The sequence below is a fragment of the Leptosomus discolor genome, chromosome 2 (genome assembly GCF_034619465.1).
Source record: "Leptosomus discolor isolate bLepDis1 chromosome 2, bLepDis1.hap2, whole genome shotgun sequence".
Classification (NCBI taxonomy): Eukaryota; Metazoa; Chordata; class Aves; order Leptosomiformes; family Leptosomidae; genus Leptosomus; species Leptosomus discolor.
This window is the reverse complement of record NC_141392.1, coordinates 29902054-29922667: the sequence shown is the minus strand read 5'-3', so window position 1 is coordinate 29922667 and position 20614 is coordinate 29902054.

The following is a 20614-nucleotide window of genomic DNA, read 5'->3' as shown; positions in this document are numbered from 1 at the left end:
GGACTGCAGGCAGGAAACTTCAGTGGCTCAGCCTGCTCCCCTGTAATTCAATTAGAAAAGCAAGCATGAAGTCAATATTCATTGCGCCGGGCCAGAACTGCACAGCACAATGAAATGATAATGAGAAAGTTCACAAAGGAGACGGGCTTAATGATAAGTTTTTAAAGAGGTGCTGCAGCGGGTGACCCTCTGTATGACTGGCAAACACACATGGGCATATGGGTCTTTACCCTCAGGGATTTACTCTCATCCCTTACCATCTGTATCCAGGGCAGACGGCTGATTGTGAATCCAAGGGAATCTCATGATATACTGTCTTAGGTTGCCCTATTCAGCTATTTTGCATCTCTGAAGGAAAAGAAGGGATGTTTCTTAAACATCCAGGCCCCAAGGGAACACATACAACTTGCTGGATCACAGGCAATGCAGTTTCAAGTGGCATGGAGCTGTGACTCACAAGCCCAGCAGGGAGGTTGGGCCTGTGGGGCACAAACCAAGGAAATCGTGAGAGAGAACTTCCAACACTTCATGGAAGTGCAGAAGAACTGCACCGTTGTGCTTTCAGAGCAAGGCGGCACTTGGTCCCTACAACCGTGAGAACTTAGAGCATTTGTGCCTTAAACTGATCAATACTGGGTAAATGCTGGACACAATTCTGCAGCTCCCTCGAAAAGATCTCCCACAGGAAAAGGTCTCTACATGATTTCCTTTCTTCTCCTTTTAACACTTCACTGGTGACAATAAAATATGTAGCTATTTATTTTGTAAACATCATTGTATTTAGTTTTAATGAATGATTGAAGTAGTAATTAAAAAAACAGCACTGTGTGACTGTAAAGTCAGCCCAGAGTTGCCTTGTTCTAATTTTGCTTTGGGATTCAACATTCCAGATATGACAGAATTTGTTCTTTTTGAAATGACTTCTATGGTAAAGCCCTGGGCCCCTCACAAAGAGACCTAGGCCTCATTCTTTTCAGTGCAGTACAGAAAGAATGAGTGGCCCTGACTCTAAGTGGGCAAACAGGGGAAAGTTTTTCTTTTCTTCTCCTTTAACAAAAGGGAAACAGGGCACACAGAGCTTATATAAGCTTCCTGAGGTCACACAGGGTGTCACTGACAGAGTCACAAATTGAATTCAGATTCTCAGGCTCTTGGTCCCAGTTCGTGCACTCCAAAGATTTAACATAATTTTAAGAAATATGTTGCAATATCCCAAAATTAATCTCAGCCTAATGCACATCAACATTCCACATATCCCCATCATCGGTAATGGCTGCTTAATATGCTGGTAAACAATTAATATAATTCAACAGCTGTATATTTTCTCAAAATCAGGAGGTATTTTTCAACACTGCTGATGACAACAGCCCATTTTTTACTTCAGAGCCCAACAAAAAGGAAGTCAATTTTGCCATTCTTCCTGATTCAAAAAGCCTTCAACTGCTAATAATAGAAGTGGGTGGTGAATTGCTTCATCTGCAGTAGGAAGCTCTTCATGTCCTATTGGGCCAGTTCTTCAGCTGCTATATACCCACACAGCTTCACTGAAGGCAATTCAGCTTCGTCAAGTCACGCAAGCCAAGGGCAGATGTATTTGTTTCACTGCCCACTGAATCTCTTAAGACTGACCCAATCTCTGCATCTCAAAGGGAGAATTAAGCACTTGCCCACAACTGGAGCTACACCCAGGGATTTAACAGGTAAAATAGGCTGGCTGAATGCCTCTTACAGCCTTCACTCTTCTCCAGAAATACTCTGTAGGGAAAAGCAGAGGTAAACACCAGAAATGGCAAGCCCGTCCCAACAAGCCATGCCAGTGTCCCAGACTAAACACACAACCCTCTGGAACATAACACAGGATAACAGCAAAGCGTCTCAGAACGAGCAGCTTTCTTCCAACATTGACCAAGAGACGTTATGTGAAAAAAGGGAAGAGTTTTATCTCTAAAGCTGCACACACTTGTGGTTGCTTCTGCAGTTCACAGTTTTCAACAATTTTCTTGTCCTAACTGCAATTTGGTGACTTTTGCCAGTACTTTGAAGGGTTACAGACCCTTGGTGGACATAAACCCCTTCTCCTAGCAGAAGGAATCAGATGCTGAATGGATGTACGTTCATATCTGTATTGAATTATTCAGCAAAGGGCCAGATCCCAGAATTTTTCCCTTTGTTTAATTAATCTCCAGTGCAACTCTCTGAAAGACTAGAGAAAAAGGGGAGGATATCTTCCACCTGTATTTGTGCTCATTGCTACTATTATATAAAAGGCCAGATAAGATAAGAAGTACTAGTCACTTCAGATGGCAGTACAGAAGAACATATTTATACTCTATCTTTTCACAGGTATATAAACCGCAGTTGTTATCACAATTAAATGCAAATTTTAGGTACTCTCCAAAGGCCCAATATGTAAAACAGAGTCCTCGCTGCTGAAAACAACTAGAGGTCAAATGTCCCTGTGTAGCTCCTGCATGTAACTCTCAGAAATGATCACAATAACTTCCTCTTTCTTATTTTAGAGGTGGCACTCTCACTCTTATGTAACAAAGGCAAAATCTGTTGAGGTCAGGGATTCAGAGAACCAGTTTCATCCACTAACCAGTCCTTGCCTCTCAGTGACAGGCCCTGGGAAGTTCACGAGACACTGCAGGTATCTATCTCCTTTTAGTTATCACTTGCTCATGTCAGACCCTGCTATCCTATTTTATGCTCTGGGCTTTGATGGGAGATGTTGTCTGCACAATATCCTCAGCTGAGAATTGGTTTTTCCTGGAGACATTAATGCATGTAATTGGCACATGCTTTTCTGGAGTATTTCTATCACCTTTCAAAGATAGAGACAATCAAATCTCTCCTCCACTCATCAAGGAAATGCTTAAAGCATCAAGCGGAGAATTCCAGGACAGCTTATAGCTGGTACTTACTTTACATTTTCTCAAGCAGCAAGGTAACATGGGACAAGGACTGTCATGGTGTTTATTTTGAGTTCCCTGGTGAGAAAAACATTTTACACTTATCCTGTATGGTTGAAACCTTCCTCCCCTCCTGGAGAAGTCAGGCTATCTCTGCCGCTCGTATACAGCTGCTGTAACTTGACTTGACCCATCCCCACTGAACACACATTGTGGAGCAGTACTGAAGTCAGTTATCCTAGGTCAGGCTCTAACCCTCGCAAGGGTAAGGTAAAATAGTTCTTATTAGAGATGAGCTCAAAACTCATAAGCTCATCTCGAAGAAAAGTACTAGGAAAAGACCAAAATCCTTCTCAAAGTTTTGCATCTCTCTAGTTCCTGCCATGCTGTTTTCAGTCCGGAACTAGGGCATTTCAAAATGGAAGAATCAAGAAAAATATATTCACAAGGGCAAAGGTGGTCCTGCAACTAAGTGATTAGCCTGACCAGGCTTTAATTTCAAACACTGACATAAGACTGCTTTGTATCAATGGGTAGATGGAGCTACGGGCTCTCTTCACCATGCCATTTGAAGTATAAATGAGAGACGATAACACTTTTCTCCCATTCTTTGGTTTGATTGTCAGTGTTTAAAGAGAGGTATTTTTTGTTTGATCAGAAAGTAGCTTGCACAACAGCCCTTTCACCTTCTGAGAGTACTCTGTTGTGATACGCCTTTTATTTGTGCACCACAGAACAATCCCAGATGACAAGGAATGCCATGCACCCCTATGCTCCACGTATCCTTTCAGCAAAAAGAAGTTAATTTGGAGGTGGACACACAGATGATCTAGGTACACGTTATAACCAAAGACCTACAAAATTGCTTGCCACATGCAATCCAGCAGAGAAATTACAGAAACACAGAATGAAGAGTCTATTTATGTTATTAGTAATAAAGGTACTGTAACCAGTGAGACCAGAGCTATGCAATTACAAGGAGACATTCAGTGTACACAATCAGGAATCCTTATCAGATTGTTTGGTCTATCTTTTCCATTTAAAAGTGATGTTTAAACTGTGTTTATAGACAAAAGAATTGATCAATGAACCTGTCATTTGGTCATGAGTAACATGGAAAAAATTAATCAGGTAATGAAAATATTGTCATTTCTCCATTTGGGGAATAAATTGAAGATATTTCAAAAAGATTTTGGCAAAGCTCTGGGGACATATGCATCAGCAAAGTCAAATGTTCCATCTTTGAAAATTTCCCACAAGCAAACATCTCTAAAGATATTCAGAAATGAGATTTTCGAAAGGTAAAATAGCTGGAAAAACCAAACCCCTAGATTTACTATTATTTAAGCTTTTCAGCTGCTCCCTAAGAAAACAAACTTGGAAGTTAAACAAAAACTTCACTGTTTTCCTACAAAATAAATAACAGCAACATTATACCCACTAAACAGGAATCAGCTGTATAAACAGTTTACCTGCCTCTAACAGCATCAACTACAAAGAGAATTTCTGGGCAACTATATTCAAAGAAGGAATAACCCAAGTTAAGGTAACCATTGGAACCCAATGCATAATAAATATGAAGTAGCACATAGGAGGGAAAAAACACATAAAAACTTCATCATCTTGACTAAGATTTTTCGCATTGATTCCCTTCACCCACAAACAGTCAGACAGACATTGTATGTAATTTGAAAGTATTTTGCAGCTCGGAAACAAACCCCTATTTTTCTGTCACATAGTCCCTCTGGATATTTTGATTAATTTTAATAAACTAAATTTGAAGACCTCACAGGCCTCACATGGTCCAAGCAAAGGAAGAAGAGAAAAAACAATGGATCACTTTCACAATATCGTTCTCTGCGAACTTGAACTATAACAACTCAGTGATCAAACGATTTGCAGTTGTGAACACTAAGAAATGGGAGCCTTTGAAACGTGTCAGCATGGCAGAAATATATCTCCCCCCTACTCTCATCCTTCCCACCAGCTCAGCATATGTAAACTTTTAGGTACTGCATGTTCCAAGTTGTTCCCACAATATGTGACAGAAAAGCGTATGCTGTTGCGGAATAGAGGCATGTGTGATAAATATCTTGCATGCTCAAGAGCCTAGAAATAGATTGTAGGCTGCATGTGTATTACCGACTTGTGTCAACATAGCTAGATCCATCAGGTGCATGAAGAGAAATGATCCTGATGGACACAGCTGGGTTTCAGAAGCTGCCTCTACAGCCCTATTTATAGCAGCAAAACTGTCCGTGTTCTAGTTCAGCTCTTGACAAAAGGATATGTAACAGAGCTTTGCTAATGGGGCTGCATCCACAGTAGGGGCACATAAGCTGTAGAACAGATATTTGCGACAGATACAAATCACCCAGTACAAATCTGGCATGAGATCTAGGGACAGAAGTTGGATGTGGAGGGATCACATACAGCACTTTCTAAGGCAGTGCTCTCTGAAGAATGAAAAGGGCTTGACTCTACCTTGCCCCAAATTTTGTGCTGTCATCCTCATCAAAGCAACCAAGATGAAAAACCTTCCCTCTTCAATCCTGGATACTGCTACATTTCACACTACTTTTTGAACAGCTTGGTTTAGTAACCAAGTGCCCTGAAATAACAAACCCGGATGCTCTCACAATTTCAGCTTTATCACACCTGTAGTCCCTTTTCTTTTAGAGGATTCGCAATAGGAACTGAATGCTGAATTCCTCTTTGTGCTTGTTTGGACCAGATCCTCAGTTAGTACAAACTAACTTAACGCCCACAGATGTCACAAAATCTTCCCGTATTTATACCAGCTGAAGATCCAGCCTTTGTTTGCCAAGGAGGGTGTTGCTTTACAGTAATACTGTTCCTCATCCAAGTAATTCGTAACATTATTGTAAATTACAACACCACCAGGAACAAATCTCCTTTTCTGATTCTCTAGAATATGTACATGTAGCTAATATATGATCAACAGAAAAATATAGGGATGTGGCTATAAAAATATCCTAGATTTGTCTTAACCTGTTGCTTTGGGACAAACTTCATTGTTCACTTCCCTCAGATGCTTTCCTGCCTTCTTCCTCTCACCCTGAGCGCTGTCAGTTTGCTGCCAGCTTTACAGTATCAAGTGTGTGATCTCTCCATTGGTACCCTGTTCAGTGTCATTTAAGCCGGCCAGTCTGTGAGGCCACCAAGGTCAAGGAACTATCAGGAGTAAGGTTTCTTAAGTGCAATGTGTGAGACACCATCTGACACTGTTTATAGATAGAGTTAGCCTCTTATTGACCACAGGATAGAAGTTAAAAGCGTTGCTTTGGGAGTTCAAATGTGTTAACCTCTGAAGTGATGTTTGAATTAGGGTTATAAAGGGCCTAAAGTTTTGATCAGAGGCTTGGAGAATAAAAAGGATTTGGAAAAATTTTAGAGCAGGATCAGAGTAGCTACAGTGAGTGTGCCAACTGCTATATTATTGTTGATTTAATTGAGTCCATCTATCAGGTCTGTGCATTATGTGATCCAGTTCCAAAGATGTTTCCCTGCTGCAGCTGACAAAATACAGACCGTACACTTCAAATGCAGTTGTCGGTCTTTAAAATAGGCAGTTACAAAACATGTTGGCTGCTCTAGCAGTCAATAATGGGAAGGGCAGTGTACGTTGGACTAGCTCCCAAACAATTAAATACTTGACAGTGTAAAGTAAAAAACGACACGAGACCACGCCAAAACCTTGTTCACTGTTTGGCAACCCACAGTATTACAAACACCAATGGTTTAATAATCAGGCAAAATTAACAAAGCTGGAACAGCAGAAACATTTTCTGAGAAGTTTTCTGACTAATACACTGCAGAGGTAACAAATACACCTTCCCTTGAATTGTATCCACATGCCACCTGGAATTCCTGATGCACTGTTTTCCTGGAAGTTGACTCACAGAGGAGAAGGTTAGATACCTGTCAGGAACTGCATACACAAACTATGAAGACACCACACCACCTTCAGAAAAAGAAGCAATGCCTTTTACCCAGAAAGGAGGCGCATAACAGCTTAAATGTTTTGGAACACTGGACACGTACTCTGCAGACAGAGAAGGAACGATTCATCCCAGCCCTGAGAAAAAGGGAGGGAAAGTGCCATGTCGGTGCAGCAAAGGCCAGTCACTCCCTAAGTGACTAGAAGCTGAACATGATGACACAGCCAGGGGACAGGCCAGCAAGGTGAGCAGGGCAGATTTAGGGTGACAGCTCAAAGGAAGCCCAGAGCCTGGACCACCAGCCAAGTTCATGGAGAACTGAGGCCAGACCAGGCCACTAGACTGCAGGTTGGGCCTGGCAGAGCAGGGCCCGTGGCGAGGTAGGGCAGGGCTGTGACAGAGCAGGAGAGCGGCATCCTACAGCATCACTGGGGCGGCGAGTGATGGCCCTAGGTGGGCTGAACTGTAGCCCTGAGCCATGTGCAGGAATGTGAGTGGAAGCTCTAGGAGAGGCAAGTAGGGCAAATAAGGCCATTAGTCCTATATTTTCCTAAAGAATTTTAATGGTTTTCCCTATTAAATTATCTCTCTTCCCATGCCTTAGTTTCACCAGAACAAAGTGTTAAACATGTTAAATATGTTATTAATTTTTCCACACTTGTAATGTCTTATCAGTACAGAAAAGAGACATAAAGAGCACCAAAACTGCAGAGAAAGAATGGTGGAAATGTCCGCACTATATGCTATTCCAATGGCTATGCTCAAAATGTATAGACTTCCTTTTACTACTTCACAGTCCTGCAATAATAAGGCTCAGGCAGCCATGCTTTGATTTACAGGTGGAAGAAGGGAGTCCCTTAGGGTCTTAGAGACAACCTCGCCTCTGCTATTAATGCCAGCTAATGTGGCATATTTCCCTGTTACCATGTAACACTCAGGTACACAGCTGTTTTCCCCAAGCCCTCCATTCTGACAAGGGCTGGGAACAGCCCTGCTCTACTTCAGGAAGGACTGAGAGGGTTCTGCAGCCAAACTGGATAAATGATGCCTCAGAAATGTCATAGTGTCAGTCGGTGGTTATTGCTCACGTGGCCAGAAACAGAGACCCTAACTGGCATTACAGAATAGTCCTGAGTAGAAACAGGTCCTGCAGGCCATTCTTTTTCTGGACTTGTGCTTACAGCTACAGCCTTGTTCCAAATCTCCTCAGTCTTTCAAAGTGTGGAATATATGGTAGATTTTAGTATTATTTCTCTGAAATATAACAGGAAATGTTATGTACTCAGCCATTCTTGCTGCTTGCTGTTCTTGCTGCTTGCTGCTGTGGTGTACCCTGTCTACAGTGATGTTATAGGATGTAAGATCCGTACCAACCCTTTCTATCAATTATCTAGGATAATAATCTCTTCATTCTTTATATTCTCTCCACTGCATAGCTGAGGAAATTATAAAGTATAGGTAGCTATTAACCTTGTGTTAAACGTCATTTAGAATGTTCTTGTTACACACACAGAAACCTCTGAGCTGGACTTCTCTTCAAGGACATTTCTCTTTCAAAAGACTGTGCATGTGTCTGGGACAACAAACGTTATTAGAAAGCAAACATTCTGTTGCCTAAATTAACACAAAACAGGTTGGTTTCTCTACCTCTCCTCCTCTCCCTCACCACCCTTACTCGTGTCCTTTTTTTTCCCCTTTCTCTCTCTCTATCTTCCTTTCTTGCTTTCTTAACCGTGGTTCATGAAACACGGGAGTAACTGGATATAGAAATACGTATCGATTAGCTTTTATGCTTCTGGTAGAACACAATACTCTGTGATTTCTAGGCATGTACAGAGAAAGAAGAAACAAAGCAAAGTTACCTAGCAAGTGTCAGTCTTAATACCCCAAACTATCATTTCAGGGTGCCTCAGAATATAGTTCTTTTTCTTTAACCCTGCAATAAAATGTGTGTCAAATCTCTGTAGACCAGACCCCAAATAGTCCAAAGCCAAGGCTGTGCAACCCTTCCATCTGCCACTCAACTATCAGTAAAACAACTGTTCCGGATAGGATGTGTAAACAAATTGTCAAAATACAGTAATCTGTAGCACCAAAATCTCAACATAGACAACAATCTCTGATTAATGAACGAAAAAACTGATGTCAGCCAAATTAGGAAGTCCTAGACCTGGAAGTGACACCATAGGTATATCACAAAAAAATTCCCAACCAGCAATAAAGAAGGAAGATAGTGACAGGGTAGTAAGTGGCATTTACTTCAGAAGTGTCAAGAGATGGATTCTTAAGCATAGTCCTACAGCTGTTCAGGCGAGATGTGCTAGGAGCGTGGGCTACCTAAAAAACTTTGATAATCTCACTAGAATATGAACCCAGTGTTACTTAGGCATCTTCCTTTTTTCACCCTTAATTTTTATTCTGAGGAAAAGGAAATGCTGTTAGAAAATTAATTATGTTAGGACATAATAGTTTGCAGCAGAAGACACAAAATTTTACTCAGTGCTTTATAAGGAAATGCACTGATTTGCAATGCAGTCTAACTCAAATTGCCTACTGGCAAACAGTTTGACTGAAACCCTGGGAAACCCAGACCAGCACTACGTGCCTTGTAATAGAAAACCAAAATAGAGTTCTAGAGGCTAATCCTGACCCCAAAAGCTTTTCTGAGCTCTCTCGTAATGCTAATAACTTTTTTCTAAGTCAGGAACTTTTTAGATGGAGGCACAATCTGATTTGCAACTTGCAGTTATTCAGAGGACTTGCAATATCTCACTGACATTAAAATTGATACTTTGGCTGAGTATTCCACCCTAGCAGGAATCAGCAAATATTTAGAAAAGAAACCTCAGATCCTGATCACTACCCACATGCAGAAATTATGGCAAAAAATCAGAAAAAAAAGTTTGGTCTTGAAAATTCATAAAAGTGCAAGCTTGACTTTCCATATTATAAGAGCGGACTAAAACATAAATTGGTTGAGTTAAGGTAATATTTTAACCAGAAAGCATGAGGAGAGAAACATCCTAATTGACTGAAAATCCAGCTGTGGACTTAAAATAGAATTTTGAAAAGTCACATTTTTCATGTTACTAAGTTCAGCACTGTCTAGTCTTTGAAGAAATGTATTGGCTCGACAGAGCTAGCTGGAGCACTCAGCATTCACACGGGAACTCTCTTCTGCTGTCAATTGGCCCAAAAGCATGGCTGTGAGACTTACCATATCCTGGCTTCTAGCTATTAAACATACCTGCTAGGGCCACCTTCATGCTCAAAGGAGAGATTTAGAGATGGAACTTTTGAAGCTTTTTGTGTATGCTTTATTCTGTTTTAAAACATCTTTGCCTTTACTGAAGAGATTTTCAAAGCTGAGGAAAGAATCTGTGGGCTGGATCCATTCCATTTTAGTAGTAATTGAACTCTCTATTCCTAAAGGCCCAGTCTAACTCTTAATGAAATAAACAGCATAGCTCCCATTGCGTTCTAGAGAAGTAGGATCCACTTCCATCTACTTAGGGTTCTTCACATCAGTGCTTCCTAACTGTGATCAAGACAGCAGCAGATAGAAATCAAAGTCGGGCAAAGTGTTTGAAATTATTATCTCTAGCGCAATGACTAATCTGTGCCACATTTCCCACTATCAGTCCCTTAATGGAAACCCCAAAACCCATACCCATTGTCTGTTACGTGAGCATTCTGTACTTCGATCAACCACTTCATTCTTTGATTTCCGTGTAAGACCCACCTCGTAACTGTATACATTAAAATCCTGCAGTGCCAAGTGTTTCAGGGATCTTGAAATGAGTCCCTGCTAGCACTAACTTTTCCATCTTCAAGGCCTTTACCCTACCCACTGAACTCTCCCCCTGTTTCCTTGCTGCCTCATGACTCACCACTGAACCATGCTGTCTGTGCAATGCAACCAAGCGATCTCTAGCCGTAGAGCCCCAAAACCCTCCTTGCTCAAAAGCAGTACAGTAGCAGTGTTCTAAAATTCAGCTGAACTCACGGGGCTTCTGACTTCTCTTAGAACTGATTGGAACTGCTTGGGAAAAATGCTGATTTGGTGAAATCAAGACATTCCACAGATCATTTTTACTTCTTTTTTGTTATGAAGGAAAAAAACGAAGAAACATTTCAACCTGAAACCTCTTTAGTTTTCTGACAGTTCATCTATCCAGCCCATTGACAGCTCATCAGGTGGAGAGGTATCCAGCATCTGCAGCTTATTACCCAGATGGAGCCAGGGGACCTCAGGCTTCCAACTGATCACTGGAAAGCTCTGTACTAAGATATAGTATTTATCTCCATTTATAACCTTCAGGGACAAGGCTCTTCAGAGAGTGAAAAATCAATGCAGCTGAACGGAAATTAGCAAATGCCAGGGCATTTGCAGGAGCTGGGGATTTGGCCCTTGTTCGGTAATATTTGATTAAAACAGACTTCCACATCCCAAATCCTACACTGTCAAAGTTGAACATCAACTGCATGAGCAGCTATATGGCAGGATGTGGAAAACTGCTTTGTGTTAATGATTCTATGCTCTGATCAATATTCTACAGTCTCCCCGTGAACAAGTTAGTGTTTCACAGAAGATAACACAGTGGAAGCAACAAGTGTCAAATCACTAGGGCACAGTCAGATTTCGTACTGCTACAATCCCTGATTGCAAGCATTTGAAAGGCTGCCTGAAGCAAAATAATAGGAATTGCACAAAACATGTGCAAAAGAATCTCACTGTTCTATGAAATGTAGCATTTAATCACATGGGTTCTTGCTGTTTGGAGAATAAGAGAGGCAAAGAACTCCAATGAATACTCTTCAACAGGAAGTCAATCAGCTTATGGCTGTTTATATCACATAAGGACTTCATATGTCTGACTCTCATTTGGTATTTTTTGAAGAATTAATGGTGTTTAAACCACATGATTAAAGCCATTGCAGGGTGTTTTATAACTGTAGGCTCTCTTTATAAACCATAAGCTTACTATGTGACCTAAACCTGATTATGTTTTATAATTTTTTTTGTTATTCACTTGCCAAGAAAATAAACTGGCAACGCTTCCCTAATTGTCTGCATACACAGCTATAAGGTTTTCAAGGATTCCTCGTATCCAAATCTTTCTACCTGCCTTCATTAAAATTCTGTGAAACTCTGCTGATTAGCCACAAAGACCTCCACCTTAAACAGCCTGTCCCATCTGTGATTACAAACCTATGTTGCTCTCTCCACTGGGACTTCACCAAGGCACCCGTTCATAGGGTGAAAGTGCCCCTACTGAGGGGGCACTGAACTGAGCCTACAGTGACCACGGTTCTATACAGGCGCTCTCTGCTTGCCCACCAATCACACGTGATTTTTCCCACTCATGATTTTTTCCAAATCCCAGAAGCCTATTCTGGGTGTTTGATCAGTTAGTCTTTACCTTCTTATTTTAAGAGGTCTGGAAGAGAATGAAGACTGTTGTAACATGAGACTTAGTTCATCAAAATGAGTGTGGAAAAGATCTTTGGCACTGTCAAAACCACCTGTTAAAATTAATATATTTAAGAAAACCATATCTCCCTTGATGGCATGAAAAGCTAAGCACTTTATTCCAAAAGTTTTCTCTGCTGTTATTTTTTTTCCCAGATCAATTTCCAACTCTGGTATTTAAAGATGGCTTCAAATTGTTTCTGTCTGTAAAGTACCACATAATTTACAAGTCTGAAGAAAGAAAGTATTCCATTCAATAAACTTCTTCTGCTTGTATGCTGTTGGAAATTGGGAAGGGTTAAATATCTGGGCAGTGGGGACTGTCCAACATAGGCCCAACAAGTCAGCAAAGCCCAATCTTTGGGTTTTTTGTTACACAAGAAATACAGGAAGAGACTGATAATTAGAAGAATAACAATGAACTCACTCTCAGAGCCTAGGAATAGAGAAGCCTATGAAGGCAATCATGAATTAAAAGTTCAGAGCCCAAGTTCTTCACTCTGAAACTACAAGACAGTTTGGGGAGAAGGGACATCTGCTCCCAGAACAAAAGGCCAAGAGGGACAGGATGGGGAGAGCTCCGCTTGCTGCAGCCTGCCCTGAGCCGCTACGTAAGTTTGTTTTAGCCTGATATGATTTTTAGCTCTTTGGAAGATGCATGCATTTGACACTGTGCTCGTTCTACTTACTGTCACTGCTAAACCCTTTCCATTTCTCTGCAGGGAAAGCTCAGTCACTGGATCTGTCTACTCCTTCTCCCATCTCCTCCCCTCTCCTCTGACCCTCAAAGCCAAGACATGAAGTTACATTTCTCTATTTCTTCCATCGCTTATTGTGGTATGAGAGTTCCACTAAGACATGGGCACGTTCCAAAAATAACATGTGAATAAGGACTTCTGTGTTTTCAAGACCTGACCCAAAATATTTATTTATCCAGAAGTTGAAATTCTCACGAGCAATGGGTGAAACTCTGAGGAGATCTGCAGCAGGCAACAAGTGCTATAACATAGGCAATGAAAGATAAGCCATAAACCAACCAAGCGTCAGCAGAAATCTATATATTAACATCATTTCATAACACGCATCAGTCACTTTTATATTAGAAAGGAGGGAGAATGAAAGCATAGGTACACTTAAATGATAATAGGGATTCCTACAAATCCTGGAATGATTTACTACTGACAGTGCAGTAATGGATTGCTTATGGCAAACAGGAGATTCACAGTTTCCCAGGAGGCTTATTCCCCCACTGCAGGATACAAATAATTCCCATTGACTTCAGTGCCTTTCCTGCCGTGAAGGACTAGGAATTTATTGGCTTCAGTGGGAGTTACGAATAACTTGCATGAGGAAAATTAAACCCTAAAGAAACAAATTAAGAATGACTCTGTCTACTTCTTAAATGTATTTAAAACATTTCCTTCTATGTCAGCTGGAAAAAAGCCCCACGCTTAGCTCAAACTTACCCATCTATAGAAACTGAGAATTCTAGCAACATCTCTAAACAAATGTATATGGTCGGTGTAGAGCAGAAGTAGCAACAAAAGCCGTATGAAGCTGAAAGATTTCTCATGGAAGAAGTTCTCTGTAAAGTATTTGTCTCCTGGGCAGATTTCACCAGCTAACAGCCAAGACACTTCCACCCTGCAGATACACACAGGATTCCCTCACTAACACTATGTAGCCATCTTGCTGTAATTGTGCACTTCATTTCGTTTACCAGTGAAGAAGAATTACATTAAAAGATCAACCCAAATAATAGGTTCTACTTTTTGACAGTTGCATGCTTACATTACCATCCTGCCCATCTGTACCAGTAGCCTGACAGTATATCTGGTGCAAAGCAGAGGAGGAAGAAATGTTCTTCTTTGAGAACTGCCTTTGGAGAAAATTCATTGCTTTAAAGGAGACATAAGAGCTAATATTTAATCTGATATAGTAGCAGACGGACAATCACACAGCTATTGGCCTACCTAGTCAGGCGTATCACATTTCCACAACAGGAAAGTGAAATGTGCATGTCTGGCAGCTAAGTGGGTGAGCAGAGGACTGTTGTGGATTTCTTACCGCCTCCTCGCAGGCATCTAGCTGGGACAACTCCTAATGACAGGAAACATGGCCAGAGGATCTTCTCCAGTGTAGCAACTTGTATGGAAGGAGACCCTACCACAATCTCCACTGGAAAGGCAGCACTGGGGTATCATTCCTGGAAAGAGAAATTAGTAAATTACTCTCAGACATACTAGGAAGTATCCCACTGATGTCGATGAGACTGGGCATGTGTGGGGGAACAAACCTGAAAAAGCAGGGCTCTTCAACAAGAGGAAAATACATATGGTACTCTTTGTGCCTAAATAAGTAACTTTATATATGGTACAGCGTTTGGTTTCAGCTGAGCTTTTCCAGGCTAATGGGGACTCACAAAACTGAGTAAACCATGGAAACATGTCCTTGTAGATGTCACCTTTATGTAGCAGTCAGCCATTATGCAACGTTCGTTATTTTCCACTTCCCATTTAAAAATAAAAATTATTTTCCTCTGACAAACTCTGCTGCCCCTGTGACATCCCCAAAGATACCACTGTCAGATGTTTCAGATTGTACTAGAAATGTCAGATGATTTCTAGACACATAGCCCTCAGTAAATTGAGGGGAGGATAGTGTTATGGTAAAGTGGTTCAATACTACCACAGAAAAACTACATCCAGCCAGAAAGGAAATAGCATCTCCAGAGTATTCAGTACCATAGATGCTGGTAGGACAGTTTGGAGACATAGGAATTTCTCCATATACTTATTTTCCTTTCAAGCAGAAACTAGGCCCTGAAAAAGCTAACGGTTAGTATGCACACAAGTTTATAAGCAATGTATTTGCTAGAACTGGTTTGCCTTTGCTCTTGAAGAAAGTGTGGACAGCCTGTTTGATCTGTTGGAAGCGGATGGAGTAAAGGTACAGTTTTGTAAAGGATTTTGGAGGAAGCAGGGAAAAAAAGGAGGCATCCTTCTCTGTTTGCTATTTTTCAAAATACCTGCCATTCAGTGAGTTCCTAAAGCTCAAAAAGAAAGTATCTTTCCAGGGTAATTTCATGGGCCCTGGGGCCAGGCCTTTGCTAATCTGGATGAGTCAAGAGCATCCACTGTGAAGGAAACAACAGCAGGAAGCATGGAAATCATCTCAGAGTTCCCTTGGCTTTACTGAGTTAATAGGGAAACCCCACCTACACTTTTAATAGAGTCAGAGCCATAACCTGAGGCTATAGGGTATATGGATTCTTGATCATTACAGTAAGGATGTACATTTCTAGTTAAACTCACAAGCAATGCTGAATAGCTACCCAGAAGATCAACAGGACCTCCCACTTCATGGAAACAGTGACTGTTTACATAATATGTAATGACAGTAAATCATAACAAATCTTAGGAGAAAACTCCAATGAGAGATAAAACAACATGACCTTCTGATTTTTCTTCTTTTCTCAGTCTTCCAATCCATGTCTTTATTCCCCCAGTCCTGTAAGGATTTCTGCATATGCTTAACTTTCAGCACACCAATAGTCCCATAGGTTTCAATTAGTCTAATTAGGTGTAGAAAAATAATTGCATGCATAAGAGAATGTCCTTTTTTTCCCTTTGCTTATGCAGAGCCTAACGTGGTAGGATCCCTCTCCATAGCTTGAGCTCCCTACCACTGTGATATAAATAATACAGCACGTTCCACTTCGCAAGGTTAAACAATTAGTATCCTAAATACAGGGCTGGTATAAAGTAGCGCCACTATTGATCTCCAGTACTGTGCTGAGCTAGACCAGCTAAGGATCAGACCCTGCCTAAGGTGGTGAGTAGTTTGAAATACGCAAAGGAACGAAACGAACACACTTCTGTGGGGAAAAGATTTGCAACTGGACAACTGGTTTCTGAAACTCATCCATCAGTTGAAATTAATTACTGAAGAATGTCCTGCATGAGAAATTCTTGTTCTATCATTTGCTACATTACAATACAACATGGCTTTCGCAAGACAAACAGACTTCGTTACTTTTCCCCTGGGAACTGCTCCACTGTCCTTTTTTTTGTGCATATGCATGTGAGCAGATCTGTAATTACACAAACAGAACTCAGATTTGCTTAAAACGAACCATTCTAGTGCGCGTTCCCTGACAGGACACTCCTGTGAAAAAAGACCTATTCCCTGCTAAGAGTCAAGGCAAGAAAAAAAAATATTAAAAAAGAAAATCTGTTTCTTTTCACATCTAGTGTTTACTTGTGCTGCACCCGTGTCAAGAAGCAAACATGTCAGGCCTGAAATCCAGTATGCTAGGTGCTGTATCAACACATGAAAAAAAAGACAGAGTCTACTCCTGAAGCTTTCCATCAGAAGCGGGTCTGCCATACACTACAACACATGATTTTTAAGGGAAGGGATTGCCTGTAGCAGATGTGCAAGGCTTGGTGCAAAAGGTTCACCTGCCAGCTAGGGACTGCAGGAATGCAAACCCTTCACATCAGTGCTAGGAGGAGGCAATGCACATCCCGAGAGCGCTGTCTGCAGCCTTCTGCCAGCCCTGGTGACATGGCCAGGGTGTCCGACACAGACAGGTTGGAGAGCCCTGCTGCAAAGTCTCCCCTCATGGCCAGTGATCAGGAGAGGGTTCTGGCTGCTCTTTTAATACTATTAGTAAATTAATCATCCAACAGAGAAACAAAATTCAAAACAATGACTCTCACATGTGAATTCACTACACTTCAGCACTTGCCCAGCTCCCATTCATAAGGCAGCTCAAAGATCTAGTGGAAAAGAACAAACTTTAATGACCATGCGTCCTTGTGCTCTGGAGTGTGGGCTACAGCAACTAATAATAGATGAAGGTTTACATGTTTTTCTTGTGTTTCTGCTGGGGCTGCTGTGTCATTAATTCAGCTTGTGCCTGGCTACTTATGTTAAACATTCCCTTTGTGGCTTTCTTTAAATCTTAAATTTTGCATGTGACCACATGTAAATGTAAATGTGTATTTTTATGGTCCTGTAATCTCAGTGCTTTTAAATCCCAGTTGCCTGAAGGCATACAGGGAGCTGAACCAGAAAAGCTTGGTCAGTTTGTGATCATTTAGAGTTAGTTTATTTGCTCTTTCTGAGTGGATTCAGTTCCTGTAGAGGTTTTTGCCTTTCGTGTAATAGAGTAAAGATAAGATCTAGGAACCTAATTGACCCTGCAGGGCCTGTGAACAAGGCTCATTAGAAAACAGTCAAACAAATTTATATTTAAATACCTTATTTACAGGAATTCATATCATATTTCTGAACTGCAGACATACATGCCAAGCACTCATACCTTTAACCACTGTAAACCATTTCATTAAACAAAACTGAAAAATGCACCAAGTTTGAGCTCAAAGTCATCTGGATTACAGGTGTAAATAGCCTATAGTTTAGAAGACTACCCAGTAATAAATGGAAGTCCAGTCTGCAGGATGCCGTAAGCTATAGTGTCCTTTCACCTGCACCCAAAAAGAAGTGCATATGTTCCACAAAAACAGTGTTATTACAGCCCACGTCCTGACCAGTAAATACCACTCGGAAGCAGTTTCTCTGGGGACTTTCCCATCTGTCCAAGGCAGTGACAATAAGATATGTGTGATCACAGATATCTCTGAAGACTTCTAGAAAGACTTCATAAGGAGTCAGAATAAGGTTATTAAAAACCTCGTTTTGAGGTTACTTCATATCTCTGTAAATACCTGGCTAAGACAGTAGCAAAGCATAGGTTCTAGTACTCAGTATTTATGAATATATATGTACTTGTCATACAGGTTCCAGTTGTTTGGCAAAAACAGGTATCCTCAGCAATTCTGAATTCTCTTTCCTTCCTAACCCTTCATTCCTTCCACCCCAACCCCTCGTCACAGACAGGAAAAGCCAATCAAAGAGAGATCTTTGGAAATATCTGACTCAATTTTCTACTCCTAAGAAAGGTATGGGAAAAGAAAAGTATTCATGGGCACAATTGGTAGTTCAAATCCACTCCTTCAAAGTGCCAGCACTTGACATATCCTATTGATGAGGACTTCAGGAGCCAACACTCTGATGCTGGTGATTAGCCCCTGCCTCATATGTTGGTGCATTACTGGGTGCAGTTCTACGCATGTACTGTGTGCAGAGTGACTTAAAAGCCAGAAGAATTAGTCTTGCTTGTCATGACATCTTGAAGGGCAGCCTGGATCAGAATTAGGTCTGGTCAGTACTTAACTTTGTTGTAAGTGACTGCCTGACCAGTGAGTAGGATAAATGATGCCACTGAGACTGAAATGTATCTTAATCTTTCGCTTAATGGTTTTCCTGGGGAAGGATGGGTTTAAATACAACTTTAAGGGCATATTCTGCTGCAAGGCTTGTGGGAGTGAAGAAGAGAGATTCTAAGCAAGACAGACCTACATTGTGTCACGGATACTTTAAAATCAAAGACATTATCAGTTTAATTTATTTCAAATTCTATATCCAGACACAATTGGTAAAAGCAACCAAATCTTTACACCATAAGTCCTTCAGGAAAGAAATTAGTTTTGTTTGGGATTTTTACTGTATTTAATACAACATGAATAAGTCCAGGACTGGGGCAACTGCACTGTAAAGCTGTACAAACGAATATAATTGTTTTATTTTAAAAAGCCCTTAGCTTAAAACTCTCCTTCAAAGGCCTGAAATTATTATTTTATTAGCCAGTTTAAAAGCAAGCTGTTTAAAAAAGACAAGACCTCTACCACTTCTCTAAGTAGAAGCATGATTTATATTGTGAATCACTTTGGCAAGAGCAGGAAAATCCCAAATCAAGTTACTCTTCAACCTGCACTAATAAATCCTGTGTTGACATGAATTCTTTTTTCAGTGCTTCATTTTCAAGGAGTCATGTGGTTTTTTAATAATCAGTCTTGTTGTTTCTTCTTCATCCTATTCAACAAAGTAGCGATAACTGTAAAAGCATCTTAGGCAACACACAGCAACTCAAATGCAGCGCTGAGAAATATCTCTGTGAAATCAAGTTTAATGAGATATCAAAATATTACATCTGCAAGTCTTGGCTGCTGGACAGTACTTTGGAAAGCAAAGCCAGTTTCCCTAGTCCAGATTAGTCAACATCAGGTTCATTGGTCTAACATTTCACAAAATATTTTCCCACATTTGTCTGACTGCAGTTTGAAGGGTGTAACTGACAACATAAATGTGCCCTAAGGTGAAAATCCCTGAACATTTCCCTGGGCGATCTTTGCGTCTGGACATTACCAATGCAGATGTCTGTAATCAAGAGATCTCTTCTGTAATCAAGAGATCTCTATGGACCTGCTAATTATTCCCTAGGCTTTTCCAACTGGCAATAAAAATCCCATTTGTCGCAGCTTGTTTGCAGAACTGCTTCCATTTCCACAGTGGTGGCATTAATTACCAAAAGCCTCTGAAAATTGTTGGAGTTTATAGGTTCAAAAAACCCCACTAAACATTGCTCCTAAATATTCCTATAAATTCAACCATGGCAACAAGTCCTGAAAGTCCAACTTTCTCAGTTGGAACAATTTTTCATGCTTGTAGCAATAAGCGGGAAATAATGGGGGTCTCAGATTCACATTAGGAAAGTTGCTTCTGTGACCTCTTCATACAGATGGATGGCGAATTTCTCAGATAATAAATCAAAGTTTCCTGATGGTACAGTGGCATCTCTTGCTGAGGCCCGTAGAGATGCTGGCTGCCCTCTATTCAAAGGCAGCAGGCCTCTGCCCTGCAGGATGCTTCTCTACAAATCCTTCAGTCATGATCCAGAGATATTAGGGCCTCTATAAACTGCCCAGGCATTTTGGGGAACAGCCAGCATCCTGCTGGGAAGTGGACACTTTTCAACTTCATTGACATCTGTCACACATACAAAGAATAGAAAGTGATCAGGAAAAAAGCCACATTATGACTTTCCCATCAGCAGGGCCAGTTAAGTCTTTGTTCTTAAAAGATATTTGAAAGGTTCATCAGAGATAACTTGCTTAATAGTATCTTTACTAAGACAATCTTACCTTTGGGTTTTAATGACCATAGAATGTCTCTGTTTCTTGACACTTTTTGCATTCAGCTAACTTTCCTGTAGGAATTTCAAATAAAAAAAAAAAAAAAGAAAAAAAAAATAGCTATGATGCTAGTTTTTCCATAAAGTTTTTATTAACTTTCTTCCAAATAAGTCCCTGCAAGGAAAATTACACCGATTTTTATTATCAGAAATATATTTATTAAGT